At 35.9% G+C, this 15,992-nt stretch overlaps 1 long non-coding RNA gene across 1 annotated transcript; it reads right to left on the reverse strand.

Moving 5' to 3' along the window:
* Positions 1-236: 236 nt before the first annotated feature.
* LOC143615636 (uncharacterized) lies at positions 237-1,205 on the reverse strand. The gene is made up of 2 exons (XR_013150510.1): positions 1,071-1,205; positions 237-511 (listed from the first exon to the last, which is right to left on the reverse strand). It is a non-coding gene; the product is annotated as an uncharacterized LOC143615636 (long non-coding RNA).
* Between the last annotated feature and the right edge of the window lie 14,787 nt (positions 1,206-15,992).

Here is a 15,992-nt window from a genome sequence, read left to right on the forward strand (position 1 = left end):
AATTAAGGTACCTGGGTACTCATCAATATTTTCTTGAATCTCATGAATAACTATATATTTGCTCATATTTTGTTTTATTGTTATTTTATTATTACTTATTGTTCTTTTTACTCAACTCAACTAACCCAAAATTTTGTCTCCACCAATATTTTGGCCCTCATAAGAACCTTTACTAATAATTTATTCCATATCAATGTTTTAACATAAAAACAGGATAAAAAAACACATCTACCAGCTATTTCAAAACATGTTTATAACACATTTATTCAAAGCACGAAAACAGGAAAAAGATAAAACAAATTAAACTTAAACTTGCAAACCTAAAGACCCAAAATACAACAAAATATCATAACGTTAAGCAAATTTGCAAATGTTAATGAGCTTTAAACACATCCCGGCGATGGTGGCGGAGGTGAAAAGAACTTATAGTGCGGACCTTCATTTAGTTTAGGCGCTGGCGGGCGCGATGAACGTGTTCTAAGCATTCTGTTTCTGCCGGAAAATATAGTTCCTGCTAGGGGTGAGCAATAACCAGACCATTAATCAAAACCGAACTAAAACTATCTAAAAACCAAATTAACCGAAAACCGAACTAACCAAAAATCGGTTATCGTTTTTTTTACCCTCGGCAACCAAAATTAACCGAACCAAACTAAACCACTCATATTTTCATATATTTCCAGTTTTGATATGTTTCATGCATATGTTTCGTGTTTTATACCTCAATTCATGTATTTATACCTTCAAAAGTTTATGTATTTATACCTACACTTCTACACTTCATGTCTTTAGACATCCATTTCATATATTTTCAAGTAAAAATTCTAGCCGAAGTTTTGATTTTGTTATTAACCGAACTGAAAAGCTAACTTGATAATCAGAACAAATTAAACGAAAGCCAAATTAGTTAATAATATAGATTAACCGATAATTTCATTTGTGGTTATGGTTAATAACCAAACCGAACCATGCAAACACCTACCTGCAGGTCAACTCTTGAGTCAATTTTTTTAATTGTAGTTGCAATATGAGTTGATCTAGAAAATTAAGCATAGAAGTGATTAATTTACCTTGATGTGGTTGAATTGAAGCAGAATTTGCATGAAAAACATGATGAATAAAAAGAAGTGTAAGCAGTAGAGCCAAATAAAAAGTCTTGGTCTTCATAGTGGTAGTTTATCTTATGTTTTAATTTCTTTGAAGGTTCCTTTATTATTTATAGGAACTAAAATTTTGTTGGGCAAATGTCACATGTCCCTTGGAAATTATATTCATCCAGGATAAATTTTCGAACAATAAAAAAAATACAAAAACAAATGGTTTATTGCAATTATGAAAAGTGAAACATGTAACATGTAACATGAAGCTATGGTTATACTATTATCGCCAGACTCGTATATTACATGAATAATTAATGAAAAAACAATATTTAATAATTAAATGAAATACAAAAAACAATACACTTATCATTCATTGTTAAGAGACAGGCGTTGTACAATGGTGTTTAAAACAATTTAAATATTTATTTAGTTACTCCCTTCGTTCCAATTTAAATGTCCTAGTTTGACTTTTCAAGTCTTTCTTTTACAACTTTGACCGTAAATATTTTTGTTCGTGTCATATAATTCTTGATGAAAATTATATGAATTGATTGAGTTTTAAATGTATTTTACATTGATATAATTTTCATCAAGTATTATATGACACGAACAAAAATATTTACGGTCAAAATTGCAAAAGAAAGACTTGAAAAGTCAAAATAGGACATTTAAATTGGGACGGAGGGAGTATTATTTTTGTAGTGTGTATCCTAGAAGTAGATGATCAACTATTCGTGTCTTCACTTCATTTTCAAAAGTTGGACTACATCTTTTATTCAACTAAATTGTATGGTTCATAACAAAAAATGGTTCTAAGTTGGACTTTATTTTCAATTATACTAACTTCATTTTCAATTATACTAAGTTACTAACTTCTATGGTTCATAAAACAAAAAGTGGACCAATGACTAATGAGGATGAAGTGAAGAGAGAAAAGACTTTTCATAAAGATTTGTCTAATGCTAAATTGATGATCTTAAACTAAAAATAATAAAATCTCACAACATTCACTTCAAAATTTCTTGTTACAACCTCTAAATATTAAGTATCCTTAATGGTTATATGGCAGCTTTTTAATGATTTCATTAAGCTTACCAGAATGACACATATGAATCGTTAGCAAACCTCCTACCTAGAGGTGCACAAATCGGTTTTTTTTGGACCGGAAAAAAAACCGAACCGGTTAATAACCGGACCGGTTAATAACCGGTTTTTTCATCTCAAAACCCTAACCGGTCTAACCGGTTAGGACCGGTTTAGAAACCGGTTAGAACCGGTTAATAAACCGGTTTTTTTATTAACCGGTTTTTTAAAAACCGGTTTTTAACCGGTTAACCGGTTTTTTTTTTTTTTTAATAACCATAAAAAACGGTCAAAAAACCAAAAAAACGGCTATATGCCCGTTATACAACGGTCAAAACCGGTTTAACCGGTTAACCGGTTATAAAAAAAACCGGTTAACCGGTTATAAAAAAACCGGTTAAAACCGGTTTTTTTATAACCGGTTATTAAAAAAAACCGGTTTTTTTTATAACCGGTTTCAAAACCGGTTTTGGCTCTAAAACTTAAAACCGATATACAAACCGGCGGTTTGTAAACCGGTCAAACCGGTTTTTAAAAAACCGGTTTTTTTAAAAACCGGTTTCCGGTTTAAACCGCCAAACCGGTTCGGGAACCGGTTTTTTTGTGCACCTCTACTCCTACCCATTAAGATTCAAAATGATGTTGAATGAAAATGGTACTTTTTTGTCCATCCGTATGTGTTCATAACCCTCAGTTTGCCACTCATGCGCCACCTCTTCGACCCACCACCACCGATCACCACTACATCAATGTACCCAGCAATTACTGGCTCAAAATCTCTTAACCATTCAAGCCTCTTACTGGTGCAACATTTACTAAAGAATAGGTTGCCAGACAGCCCTTACTTTTGTTTTCCACGCTTTGTATGTATCTAGACTAGACACTTAATGTTTTATGTATTTGATCTTCAGTATCCGTAATTAAAAGAAATTGGTATCTGTGTTTACGTAGCAAATCTTACTATAACTGCATTGCGTATAACTATTTAATTTCTAAAACAATGAATTACGATATTTATTTGACTTCGAGACATATATTGGCATTGCAACATCTAGAGGGGTCGAGTAGTGATGCTAAGGATGGATTGTATCTCAAAAGCGACCTTAACAGGCCATAGATAACGTATAGAGGGAGGGTACGATGCAAGGCTAGATTAGATCTCACCTAGACATTGTCATGTACGACACATGTGGAACCGATGCTGCCAAAATAAGATTTCGTATTTGTAATAGTGAACTAGTGATATTGATGAATAGATGTGTGTAAAACTAAAAATGTTTGCAATGTATATGCAAAAGAAGAAGCCATTTAATGGCTATAAACATACACAATTTTGATTTTCTTTTTTAGGTCTAATTATTATACGTATGTAGCTATACATCTCTATACGCTCGTTTACCACCTTCTAATATGCACCCTTTATAATTCTATATACCACACTATACATACGTATAGCATCTCTATACGCTCATTTACCACCCTTCTAAATGTCATACGAACCCTTTATAAGTTTGTATACCGCGGGTAACACCCTCGTATACATATAAAATACAATCATGTCAATAAGGAGGTATAACTGGTGGTGGACCCATTAAATTTATTTTACCGGAGTGGTAATGTTTCAATATACGTTATGTTTGTCAAGAGTGAGTTTCTTTGACATCCGGTTACCAATTTTTTTACTTACTAGATTAGGTCAGGTCACTACAATGTATTAAGGGTTTATATAATGTTTTTTTTATTAATTTTGTTATTACATAATTTTTAAGATGATTTCAATTCAATTTAACTTTTTTTACAAACAAATTATTTTAACCTTAAAATTGTTTTTAAGTATAATTATTAACTACTATCTTAATACAAGTTTATGATTGTACAACTTGGTTGTACCTCACACATTTTTAAGGATTGCTAAATTATTTTTAAATAATTGTAATATTCCAATTTTTATTAGAAAAACATTACATGTGCATTTAACTACAGTAAGATGAAATGTTTTGTAAGACATAAAAGTCAAAACATAACAAAGCATACGCTAGATATAAATACTAAGATCTAATCTAAATAGCATACCTTAACAAATTACTCAAAATGTTATATTTATATTCATGTAGGTTCGGTCCTTGTTACTTTTTTCGTTTTTCTATATTGATAGCCGTCTAAAAGGGATTGATGAGCGTTAGCGGCCCGAGCAAAGAAGTTGGTGTTAAACATGATGAAAGAATACAAAAAACTAAATCAAATGATTAAGAAATAACAAGACTGTAATCATCAACTTGACAATAGCATGCACAATGTACCAAAAAATAAACGAATTCATTAAGCTCTCAAAGATGGCCTTAAAACAACGGGAGAAGACTAAGACGTATATAGATGAACTATCCTATTAACGACACTTCTTCCCCTTTTATCAAGATGCAAAGCCGCAATAACTTGTAAGTCCGGCAACAAATAAAAGCATCCCAATAAAAACAATACCAAAAATTAGAGAACATTTATATGACCATGTTTAATTTGAAATTGAAAATAAACATATATTTTAATAATTAAAGAGTATTTTAAGTAAATTATGATACATATATATGTTCTCTTTCATATTATAGAGCTTGAAACGAAGCAAGGTCAAGATCGAGCTCTAGCTAGGCTAGGCTTTTTAACACTCCTATTGCGTTATAGCTTAAGTTTGTGGTTAACGCCCGTTATCTATGTCAATATCAGATTTGTTAAAGATACTTAAAGATTGAAAGAAACATTATGAGTCAATTTACAATATAAATACTTGTAACCAACATGTCATTGTAAAATTTTTTACCTTTAATAAAAGTTTACCAATTTTAACCCATTACCAACACGTTTGATGCATGTAATCGTTCATTTTTGAGAAAATTACTGTTTGCGTCCCTGTGGTTTTAAGGAGGAGGCACAATAAGTCCTCAAAAGAAAATTCGAACTGGTTGAATCCCTGTAGTTTCAAAAATGAACTATTTGAGTCCCTGTTGTTACTTAACTATGTTAGCTTCAAGGGTAGATTCGACAATTCATTTATATATATATACATTGTCACTCTGAGTCCTTAAACTTTCATAATTGGTCATTTTAAGTCCCTTTCGCCTTTTAACAAAAATAAATATACTTGACCAATTTTTTTTTAACAAAAATAAACAAACCGAACCACATTTTCAACAAAAATAAACGAACTGAACTACTTTTTAATAAAAATAAACAGACCAAACTAACTTTTTAAGCAAACTAAACGAACCGAATCATTTTTTTAGCAACTAGTTAATTTCGTTTAACAAAAATAAACGAATCAAACTTCTTTTTTAACAAAAATAAGTGACCCAAACTTGTTTTTCTAACAAAAATAAACGAAGCAAACTATCTTTCTAACAAAAACAAACGAACCAAACATGTTCGTTTAGTTTAGTAAAAATTAGTAAAAAAATTGTTCGTTTATTTTCGCTAAAAAGGTACTTCAATCGTTTATTTTTTTTAAAAGTAGTCTGGTTTGTTTATTTTTATTAAAATGTAGTTCGGTTCGTAATTATGTTAAAAAGTAGTTCGGTTCGTATTTCTGTTAAAAAATTCTGGTTTGTCTATTTTTGTTAAAAAAATAGTTTAGTTCGTTTTTTTTTTTAACTTTTTTTAATTTTTGTTAAAAAAAGTTTGATTCATTTGGTTTTGGTTGATTATGATTTGGTTAGTTGATTATGGCTTGATTGATTATAGTTTGGAGGTTAATTATGTAATTTGGAGGTAATTTTTAAAGAGGGACTAAAACTGAGCAATTACTAAACCACAATGACTCATATGAATCATAAAAAGGGTAAACTAGTAATTTCAGATATGTCAGGGACTCAAATCGTTCATTTTTGAAACCACAGGGACTCAACCATTTCAAATTTTCTTTTGAGGACTCATTGTGCCTCCGCCTTGAAACCACAGGGACGCAAACAGTCATTTTCTCTTCATTTTTATTTGATTTTCTTTAAATCAATGGCTATTTTGGTATATGATTTATCTTAATTCCATTGATACACTAATGTTTGCCTAGTTTAGATAATTGTGTTTATGGCATTTGGTGTAGAATATTCTGAGTAGGGATGACAACGAACCTGAACGGCTGAATCAACCAGTTAAACTTGAAGCCTAAAATATTCCGGATGGTTCACGTATGGAACATAATATAGTATTAGTTTTAAAAATTTTTACCGATGTGAGACGAGTATGATATTAGATATATATTAGTTTTAAAAAATTTATAGGGCTTGTGCTTACTATCAACGTTCTTTTATAGCTGTTAAATCTTAGTATCTTACTATAAATTTTAGGGTCAGGCTAAACGTACCTCCCTCCCTTGCTAACCATACACCCCCCCCCCCTGAACTTTCATTTTCCATTAACATTTGTAATTGACATTATAGTCCCTTTTATTTTATAATTCTCTCATAATATCAAATAAAAAACTATTAAGTTTTTATTTTTGTTTTATAATTTTTTTTATATATTTTTGTTTTTGATTTTATTATTTTATTTCATTAAGATCTTATTTAAAGTTTGTTTATTTTTTTACATGTATTAAAAGGTTTTGTATGTTTTCTCTAGCTAGTTTTATTTTATTTTATTTTTTTTATAAAATGTATTCAAAACAATTTGATTTCTTTTTTGTTAGATTTAGATACATTAGTTAATGTTACTTGAGAAAAGAGCCAAATTTGTTTATCAAGTTGTATGTTATTTAACCTTTTTATTTATAAAAACTATTATGATTTTTTATAAAAGAATATAAACTCTCTTAATTTAAAAAAAACGCTCTTCCAAAAGATTAAAATAAGTATAGAAAAAAAACATTTTTTTGAAACAAGAAAAACAATGTTTATTAGATAAGAAAAAAAAACGTTTTTCTAAGTAAGAAAAAATATGTTTTTATTAAAGGCTTTTTAAATATACATAGAAAAAAAAGTTGTTAAATAAAAATAGAATAAAAATGCTTTTATAAAAATAATAATGATAATAAAAGATAACAAAATGACAAAAAAACAACAAAAAGATCTAAATCGTATTAATGTAAAACCTAAGGGAGAGGGTATGTTTAGTAAAAATGGATGAGGTGGGGTAAGTTTAGCAGCACCCAAATTTTAATAGAAAATTATAAATCAAAGAATCTTTTAATCTCATCCAAATAAAATTTTAATTTAAAGCTTGTAATTTGTATGAGGCTCGTTCTTTCATAATTTGATCATAGCTTCTTAAGCACATGTAGAGGTTCACAAATTGGGATAATCTAATACCCCGTTTTGAAGGAACCGAGTATTGGAAAATCAGAGTATTGACTATACCTGAGTCAGGTTTGGGTCTGGATATTATTTCTAAAAACCATAACCTATGCACCGGGTTCTGGTGGGACATAAAAACGAGTATAAAAAAAATCCCTATTCTCAAGTTTTTTCCGGGTGTAGATTGGGTTTTTCAAGGGCTGCACTTTTTCGAGTAGATTGGGTATTTGAACGACCCGTTTCAGGTTTTGGAAAACCTTATGCTGGGTATGAAAATGGTTCTAGTTTGCGGGTAGAACCGAGTACAAATCGGGTCTGGTCTTGGTATGGGTTTTGGTATTGAAATGCCATCCTATCCGTACCCTATGGGTATGGTCAGATACGGGCTCGGGTAATAAAGACCCGGGTAAAAAAAACCCGATTCTGGTTTTTTTTTGTCCCGTTCCGAGTTCGGGCTCTTTAAGCACCTCTAAGTAGAGGTGTACAAAACCAGTTTTAAACCCAAACCGAACCGGTTTGGTCAACGGCTGGTCAAAACCGGTTTGACTCAAACCGGTTCAGTTTATAAACCGGTTTAAAAGCAAAATAGGTCAGCCTGGTCATGTCGGTTCGGTCCGGTTTATAAACTGGTTTTCTTTAAATCGGTTTGGTAAATATTAAGGGGAACCGGTCGTTAATAGACAGAATAATGTGGCCCATCACACACAAATGTGAGCTTGACCATTAACTTATTATGCCTCGCGTGGCCCATAATAGACAGAATAATGACTTGACTTGTTTAGTTGGGCCTAACCTTCAAATTATAATAAAAAACCCCAACACTATATACAATTAGTCGAAGTTTCGAACCACTTACTTAATAAACTCAGCTATATAAAGTTTTTAATAATAAACTTATTTAGAAATGACGTGAAATTACATTCTTAACCTCCCAGGATACGAATCACAGCCATTCGTGAACTACATGGATCGGATCGGATCGGACGATCGGTAAAAGCCCGAACAAGGGAATTTAAATTCTCTCGAACCTCAAGTAAATCCCCTTTAGACTGAGTTTTACTTAACGAGTTCCAGTAGGCTCGCGATCCTAAACGAAGCTATTATCTATAAAATAGTTTATTTAATTTATTAAATATATATGAGTGTGCGTATTGTAACATCTCCAAAATTTTGGTTCAAATTTGACAACTTAGTAAAATTGAAGGATCAAAATGATTTTCTAAATAAGTAATAAGAAAATAAAAATGAAGAAAATAAAATCATTTTTATAAGGAAATAAAAATATTGCATAAAAAAAGTATCTCATGTTAAGGATATAGAATAAGAAAATTCCATCCCACATGGAAATATTTAAAAAAGTGGAAGCATTCCACTTGGGTATAAATAAGGAAAATGGATTCCATACCACATAGAAAGTGGTAAAGAAATGGAAGCACTTTATAATGAAGAATGTTCCATAGTTATATTCTTTTATGCTAAGCATGCACCAAGTGGTCCTAACGGAGGGTGCGGAGCACCCGACGCACACGGGCGAGGACGAGATGAGGTTGATGGCGAAAGGCGTTGGGCGCAATGTGGCGTTTTGATGGCGCACTTTGCACTTCGCACGCTCGCATCGGTGCGAGCCGCCTTAGTATTTTTGAACAACGGGAGTTAGACCCAGAAGTAACAAGCTACCAAAAGAAAAGAGACCAAAAGTGAAAATTTTAATTCAGGAAGCCATCGCGATACGCGATGAGCACAGAACAAAAATTCTCGCGTATCGCGATGGACCTTGATAACTCAGTAGGACACGTGTCAGCACGTTGTATGGCGGGGGATAATATACGGCGCCGCTATACACGGCGGGAATACCAAGACCCATAGCTTATCACGATGGGTTACAGAATCAGCTTATAAATAGGGGTGAACGACATCTCATTCTTCACACACCAAAATCCTCTCTCTCTAGAATTACTCTCTACAGGGCCGCCCCGGGGTGTGTGCGAGCCGCACCCCGTCCGGGGCACCTAAATTTGGAGGGCACAAACTTTTTTATACATACGACGGAACCGCGGGAGGGTCAAGGGGTTCCGTTGACCCTCCGGTGGCCGAGCTTTGGTTAACATTCGAAGTAGAAACAAAGTTTAACCATTCGAAATGCATCACGATCTGCAGTTACTTACTATGAAGAAAAAGGAGTAAAATTAGAAAATCGGTCTTGGAGACTTCCATACAATATTTTATAAACATATGATAGAATCGGATAAATAATTATGCCCTGACGCCACCCCGGGGCCCGTTCGAAATTTTGCCAGCATTGCCAAAGGGGTATGTTCACCGAGCAGGAGAAAAAACTGAGTATGGGTCTAACCACTGAATCGGATAAGAAATTCGGACTTAGTGACTTTCATACAATATTTTATAAACACACGATAGAATCGGATAAATAATTATGCCCTGACGCCACTTCGGGGCCGGTTCGAAATTTTGCCAGTATTGCCAAAGGGGTATGTTTATCGAGCCAGAGACTGAGTATGGGTCGAACCACTGAATCGGATCAGAAATTCGGTCTTGGTGACTTCCATACATTGTTTTATAAAAATACGATAGAATCGGATCAATAAATATGCTCAGACGCCACTTCGGGGCCCGTTCGAAATTTTGCCAGTATTGCCAAAGAGGTATGTTCACCGAGCCGGAGAAAAAACTGAGTATGGGTGGAACCACTGAATCTGATCAGAATTTCGGTCTTCGAGACTTCCATACAATATTTATAAACATACGATAGAATCGGATCAATAATTATGCCCTGACGTCACCTCGGGGCTGGTTCGAAAATTTTTCAATATTGCCAAAGGGGTATGTTCACCGAGCCAGAGACTGAGTATGGGTCGAACCACTGAATCGGATCAGAAATTCGATCTTGGAGACTTCCATACAATATTTTATAAACATACGATAGAATCGGATCAATAATTATGCCTTGACGCCACCCCGGGGCCCGTTCGAAATTTTGCCAGTATTGCCAAAGGGGTATGTTTACCGAGCCGGAGAAAACACTGAGTATGGGTCTAATCATTGAATCGGATCTGAAATTCGGTCATGGTGACTTCCATACAATATTTTTTACACATATGAAAGATTCGGACCAATAATTTTGCCTAACGCCACATTGCGGCCGGTTCGAAATTTTGCCAGTATTGCCAAATGGGTATGTTCACCGAGCCATGGAAAAAACTGAGTATGGGTCGAACCACTGAATCGGATCAGAAATTCGGTCTTGGAGACTTCCATCCAATATTTTATAAACATACGATAGAATCGGATCAATAATTATGCCCTGACGCCACCTCGCGGCCCGTTCGTAATTTTGCTAGTATTGCCAAAGGGGTATGTTCACCGAGCCGGAGAAAAAACTGAGTATGGGTCTAACCACTGAATCGGATCAGAAATTCGGTCTTGGAGACTTCCATACATTATTTTATACACATACGAAAGATTCGGAACAATAATTATGCCCTAACACCTCTTCGGAACCCGTTCGAAATTTTGCTAGTATTGTGATGGTCGGGTATTTTGTATATATATTAGCGTTTTAATTATGTAGTTTTATTGAATATATTGTTAGAACTTTGGTACTTCATACGTGCTTTTGTATTTCAGGTAATTGATCATTAAAGATTCTAAGTTGGAGACATGTACGAGCATGGAATGATATCTCGGGAAGACCGAAGCATTATTTGATGTCTTGGGAAGTGTTTCAAGGATTCGGGAAGAGTATAGATGAGTGATTATAAGCCGATGCTAAAACTGAACAAGATGGGTTGACAAAATGCGACCTTGAAGTAAAACGAGCATATCCTGAGCTAGAAAATGAGTTACGGGAGCCATAATATATGAATTTTGGGTTTCTCGACGAGAGGAATCTGAAAATGAGGTTTTCTTATGTCGCAGTACGCTATCGGATGGTCATATGGCCATCGCGATACGCGATGGACACAAAAGACGGGAAAATTAGGTTTTAAGCATATTTTTCATGCTAAACAACCCTAACTCCGTTTTTACGAACCAAAGGCAATTTCCAGCAGTCCTATAGGCGATTTCCATTATCCTAGCTCGTGTCAAGACCTCCCGCATGATCCCTATCATCCGTATCGAAGATTTGATGATGTCTAGGCTCGGCTAATCTCCTAGAATCGCACCCGGGATGTATAGTTTGTAACAATTTACAGTATTTCTCATGTGATTAAGAATACTTATGTTTTATTATTGATGATTGATATATGATTATTGATATTTAGTATTTCTGTGTGTTCGGTCGGTTTAGTTTACGTTGGTCTGAACGATCTGTTACCAGTTGCTAGATAATTAGTCATATAACTGTTTGGTTAGACTGAATACGATAAAATGTACAATTACCCTTAACTGAGTCACACTGGCAAGGACTGTTTGATAACCAGTGCCGTGTGTGAAGTAATTGTTGACGTCTAAGGTTTTGTCTGGTTGATCAGTTTTCAGTTATTGTTGATAATCAATCTGTTAGGTTGCATGAGATACTGTTTGGTTGCTTACTTGAATTCCCGGGTGTGATTTGCTTTGTTAATTGTTTACAACTCGCTTGTTCGTTCGTTGCTTAGTTCTATAAACTCACTTAAATTGCTTGTGTGATCAACACTAAAACCATTCACTTCATAATATTAAGTCTGTACATGAATTGCATTGACCACATACTCCTTGTGATACGATACCCTACTTTCTCTAACTATTTAGAATAATTAGGTTTTTGATTGACTCAAACGACGGTTATCAAAAATGGCGCCATTGCCGGGGAGTTAGTGCGCTTAGTGTTTTTCGTGTTATTTAATTTTTGTGTCTAATTTCAATTTTAATTTTAGTTTTAATTTTGTTTTCAATTTTTAGTTTAAATTTTATTTATCTGTATTTTACACGGGTTGTGTTAGTTGTGCAGATTACAGGTTTATGCGCACCCGCCATTCGGGCCGACAGTCTCCGTTAGTTTACGAGCCCGAAATCGAGATATTAGCTCGGCAGAACCGAGTATAAAACTGAAATTCTGAGATGGAAGACCAAAACCAAAATCAGAACTAAAACGAAAACCAGAACCAAAACCAAGACCCACTCCCACAGAATAACCAGTTTCACCCATATAACATACCTCCACCACTCAATTTCAATAACCAAAACGAGCAAAATAACCAAAACGCCCAAAATAACTCAGCTCGTGCATCCAGAACCCAAAATCAAACCCGAAACCGAAACCTTAACCGAAACTTAAACCTCAACTTTGACCAAGCACGACCATCAATTCCAAACAATAACCCCAACCGCCGAGTTCGGATAAATATTTACGATGTTCGATCGAGTGTTTCGACTGAAGATGAGGATAAGGGGGAAGATAATAATAGAAATGAAGGTTTTCGGGCAGCGGATGATGAGGTAGATCGATGGGTTAGGAGGAATCAGGCGGCAGAGCCCGAGAACGAGGTTGGTGAACCAGAGATTGAAGGTGATAACAATTATCAAGATGAGGTGGAGGAGCCTGTTAATCGAAGACGGGCTGAAGCAGACAACAGAAACGGGAGAGGTCGAGAAAGGGTAAATCAGGCAGAACGACCCGAAAGAGTTCGTGGTATTCCAGTTAACCGGGGCGGTATGGGAAACCCCGGGGGGCAGAGGAGAAATTACATAGCCCCGGCTCATGGTGTTAACAGTCGGTTCAGACCGGCTATCTCAGATGGAGCATCCCCGTTGGTTCCACAGGAACGAGTGCAGGGACAACCAACTTTCAAGTCCCAGCCATCTTACATCAACATCGTTCCTCACTTCAACGGGATGGCTTCGGAAGACCCGTATTCACACTTAACTGATTTTTCGGCTATTTGCGGGTCTATTGGTGACAGTACGTTTGATCAAGACGAAGTCCGGTTGCGGTTATTCCAATTTTCCCTAAAAGACAAAGCGAAACTTTGGTTTAACTCGCTACCGATGCACAGTATCAGAAACTGGGCCGAGATGCAACAAGTTTTTCTAAACGAGTTTTATTCATAGTCGAAGACTATCGAGGCCCGTTCTGACATTCGTCACTTTTCACAGTTACCTGGTGAGTTATTTCACGAAGCCTTTACCAGATATAAAGACACGATCAGGAAATGCCCACATCACCAGATCGAACTGTGGGAACTGGTTAAGTGCTTTGTTGATGGGTTGACATTCGAGGACGGAAAGCATCTTAAGGCCTCGTGTAATGGTATGTTGCTGAATCAGCCTGAGGAAGATGATTGGGATTTTTTGGAATTTATGTGTGAAGATTCCAAGGCAGAAGCAGCAGCTGAAAGACGAAGACGTGGTAATGCTTCCAGGTCAGTTAAGTCAGTCACGAGTGAATCTGAAAGAATTGCTGAGTTAGAACGTGAACTGGCTGGGCATAGAAAGAGTAAGAAGAAAGAAGTCAGGAAAGTTGGTGTTAAATTCCCGGTTTGTGAAGATTGTGGTGAACTTGGGCATAAGGCAGAAAATTGCCCCGAGTATTGTGATGAAGAGGAGAATGAAACCGAGGAAGTTAATTACACTCACGGGGATTCCAAAGGCCAAGGGTTCAATTCGAACACATATCACCCGGGCCTGAGGAGTTACCCGAACTTTCATTACGGGAACGCGTCTACACAGTTGAACCCGAACTTTCAGGGGTCGGGCCAGAACAGGTCGAAGGGTAATTACCGCCAGGGCGGTTATCAGCAGCAGCAAGGTTCGTATGACCAGAATCGGGGTTATAACAGAGACAGTAACCGGGGTGGAAATTCATCAGGTAATCAGGACCATCAGAGGGGTTCCTCAGTAAATGCGGATGAGTCGGTGCACTCAAAGTTGGATGCATTGATGAAGTTTATGACAGATCATAAGGTTGAAATGAAGAAACAGTTTGAGTTACATGATAAGTCAGCAGGGGCAATGTCAAAGCAAATTGGTCAGCTCGCAGCAGATATGGCAAAGTTTCAAAAGAGTGCAGGTAAACTCCCGAGTGATACTACAGTCAACCCAAACCATTACTGCTCAAGCTCCAAGAAGGGAAACAATGTGCACATCAATGCTGTAAGTCTTTTACCTCATTTTTAAATTTCTAGTGTTGAAGTGGATTCACCACCACAGTTTGTTGAGGAGGTGGTGGAAGATATTAGTGGTGAGAGTGATTGTGTCGGTCAAAATGAATCAATTTTCCAAAATGAATCTGAACAAAAAACATATGAAATGTCTTTTTGTGAATTGCACATGTGAAAAATGTTTAAATGGTAAATTGACCAACATGAGAGATAAAGAGGTGGAGAATAATACCACCTCAAGTAAACTCCAAGACCCAGGAGTGCCGCTTTTGTCAACTCAAATCGGGAAATTTAAAACTGATCGGGCACTTCTAGATCTTGGAGCATGTGTTAGTATCATGCCCGGTAGTTTATATGATCAGCATGAATTTGACCCATTAGAAATGGTAAACACCACCGTGGTGTTGGCGGACCAAACTCATACACTTCCCCGGGGTATGGTGACTAATGTAATGGTTCAGGTGGAGGAATTTTTCTACCCAGTTGACTTTCTTGTACTTGACTATGCTAAACGTGGGAATAATACACAACCACAAGTCATATTGGGTAGTGTAGGTTCCCAGCCGGATCTACTCGGAAATATCTCGTTCTACGTAGGTGCGGAATCCCTACGTAAGACGATACGAGCGTAGAAGCGATACACTTTAAACACAAGCAAACACACGTTACAATACTCAAAAGACACGTTATGTTGCAACTAATAACACGTGATATGTCAATCACCGATTACACGTACTGAATTGATGATTTACAAAAGAGCCGTAGCCAAGCTTATATGGTTGATGACAACTTCGCCTAACATGTTAGGCGAAGTTGTTGATAACTTCGCCTGTTCCACAAGTTCGCTTATAAGAGGCGAACTTGTGAGACAAGTTAACAAAACATTAATACAAATCCAAATAACACGATTACAGACACTAGATACTGAACTACTGACATCATGTACCAACAGACTCCCCCTTGGCAGTAGCTTCATATCTCTATCTTCAATCACGTGTCTTGTAATCTCAAAAATCTCGAGTCACTAGTCTTCAAGCATGAACTCTTTCTCTGACACAAACCGAAACTACTCTTTGATATTTCTTGGCTTCTTCTTTCCAAGCAGGAATGTAAAATATCTTTTTCTCGTTCAGCACCCGCAAGTCTGCTTGAGACAAATTCACTAAGTGCATAGGATCATACACTCTCAGCAATTCTTGTTCGTCTTCATCCTCCATCACTGCCTCAGCCGTTTCACTATCAACGTACCACCATTTCAGATCCTTGAGCACATCCTTGGGCATTTGTTTCATCGGCACTTCTTTTAGACACCGGATCGGCTTATTCTTCATTATCATCCAAGGCTTGCCATCTGCTCTCATTCCTCTGTCTTTGTCTTCAACGAGCTTTCCTTTCTGCGGTTTCAACAGCTCGAACTTTTTCTCCTTTATGCT

The sequence above is a fragment of the Bidens hawaiensis genome, unplaced genomic scaffold, assembly GCF_021521415.1.
Source record: "Bidens hawaiensis isolate Kalapana, Puna unplaced genomic scaffold, B.hawaiensis_p1.1 tig00043649_1, whole genome shotgun sequence".
NCBI lineage: Eukaryota > Viridiplantae > Streptophyta > Magnoliopsida > Asterales > Asteraceae > Bidens > Bidens hawaiensis.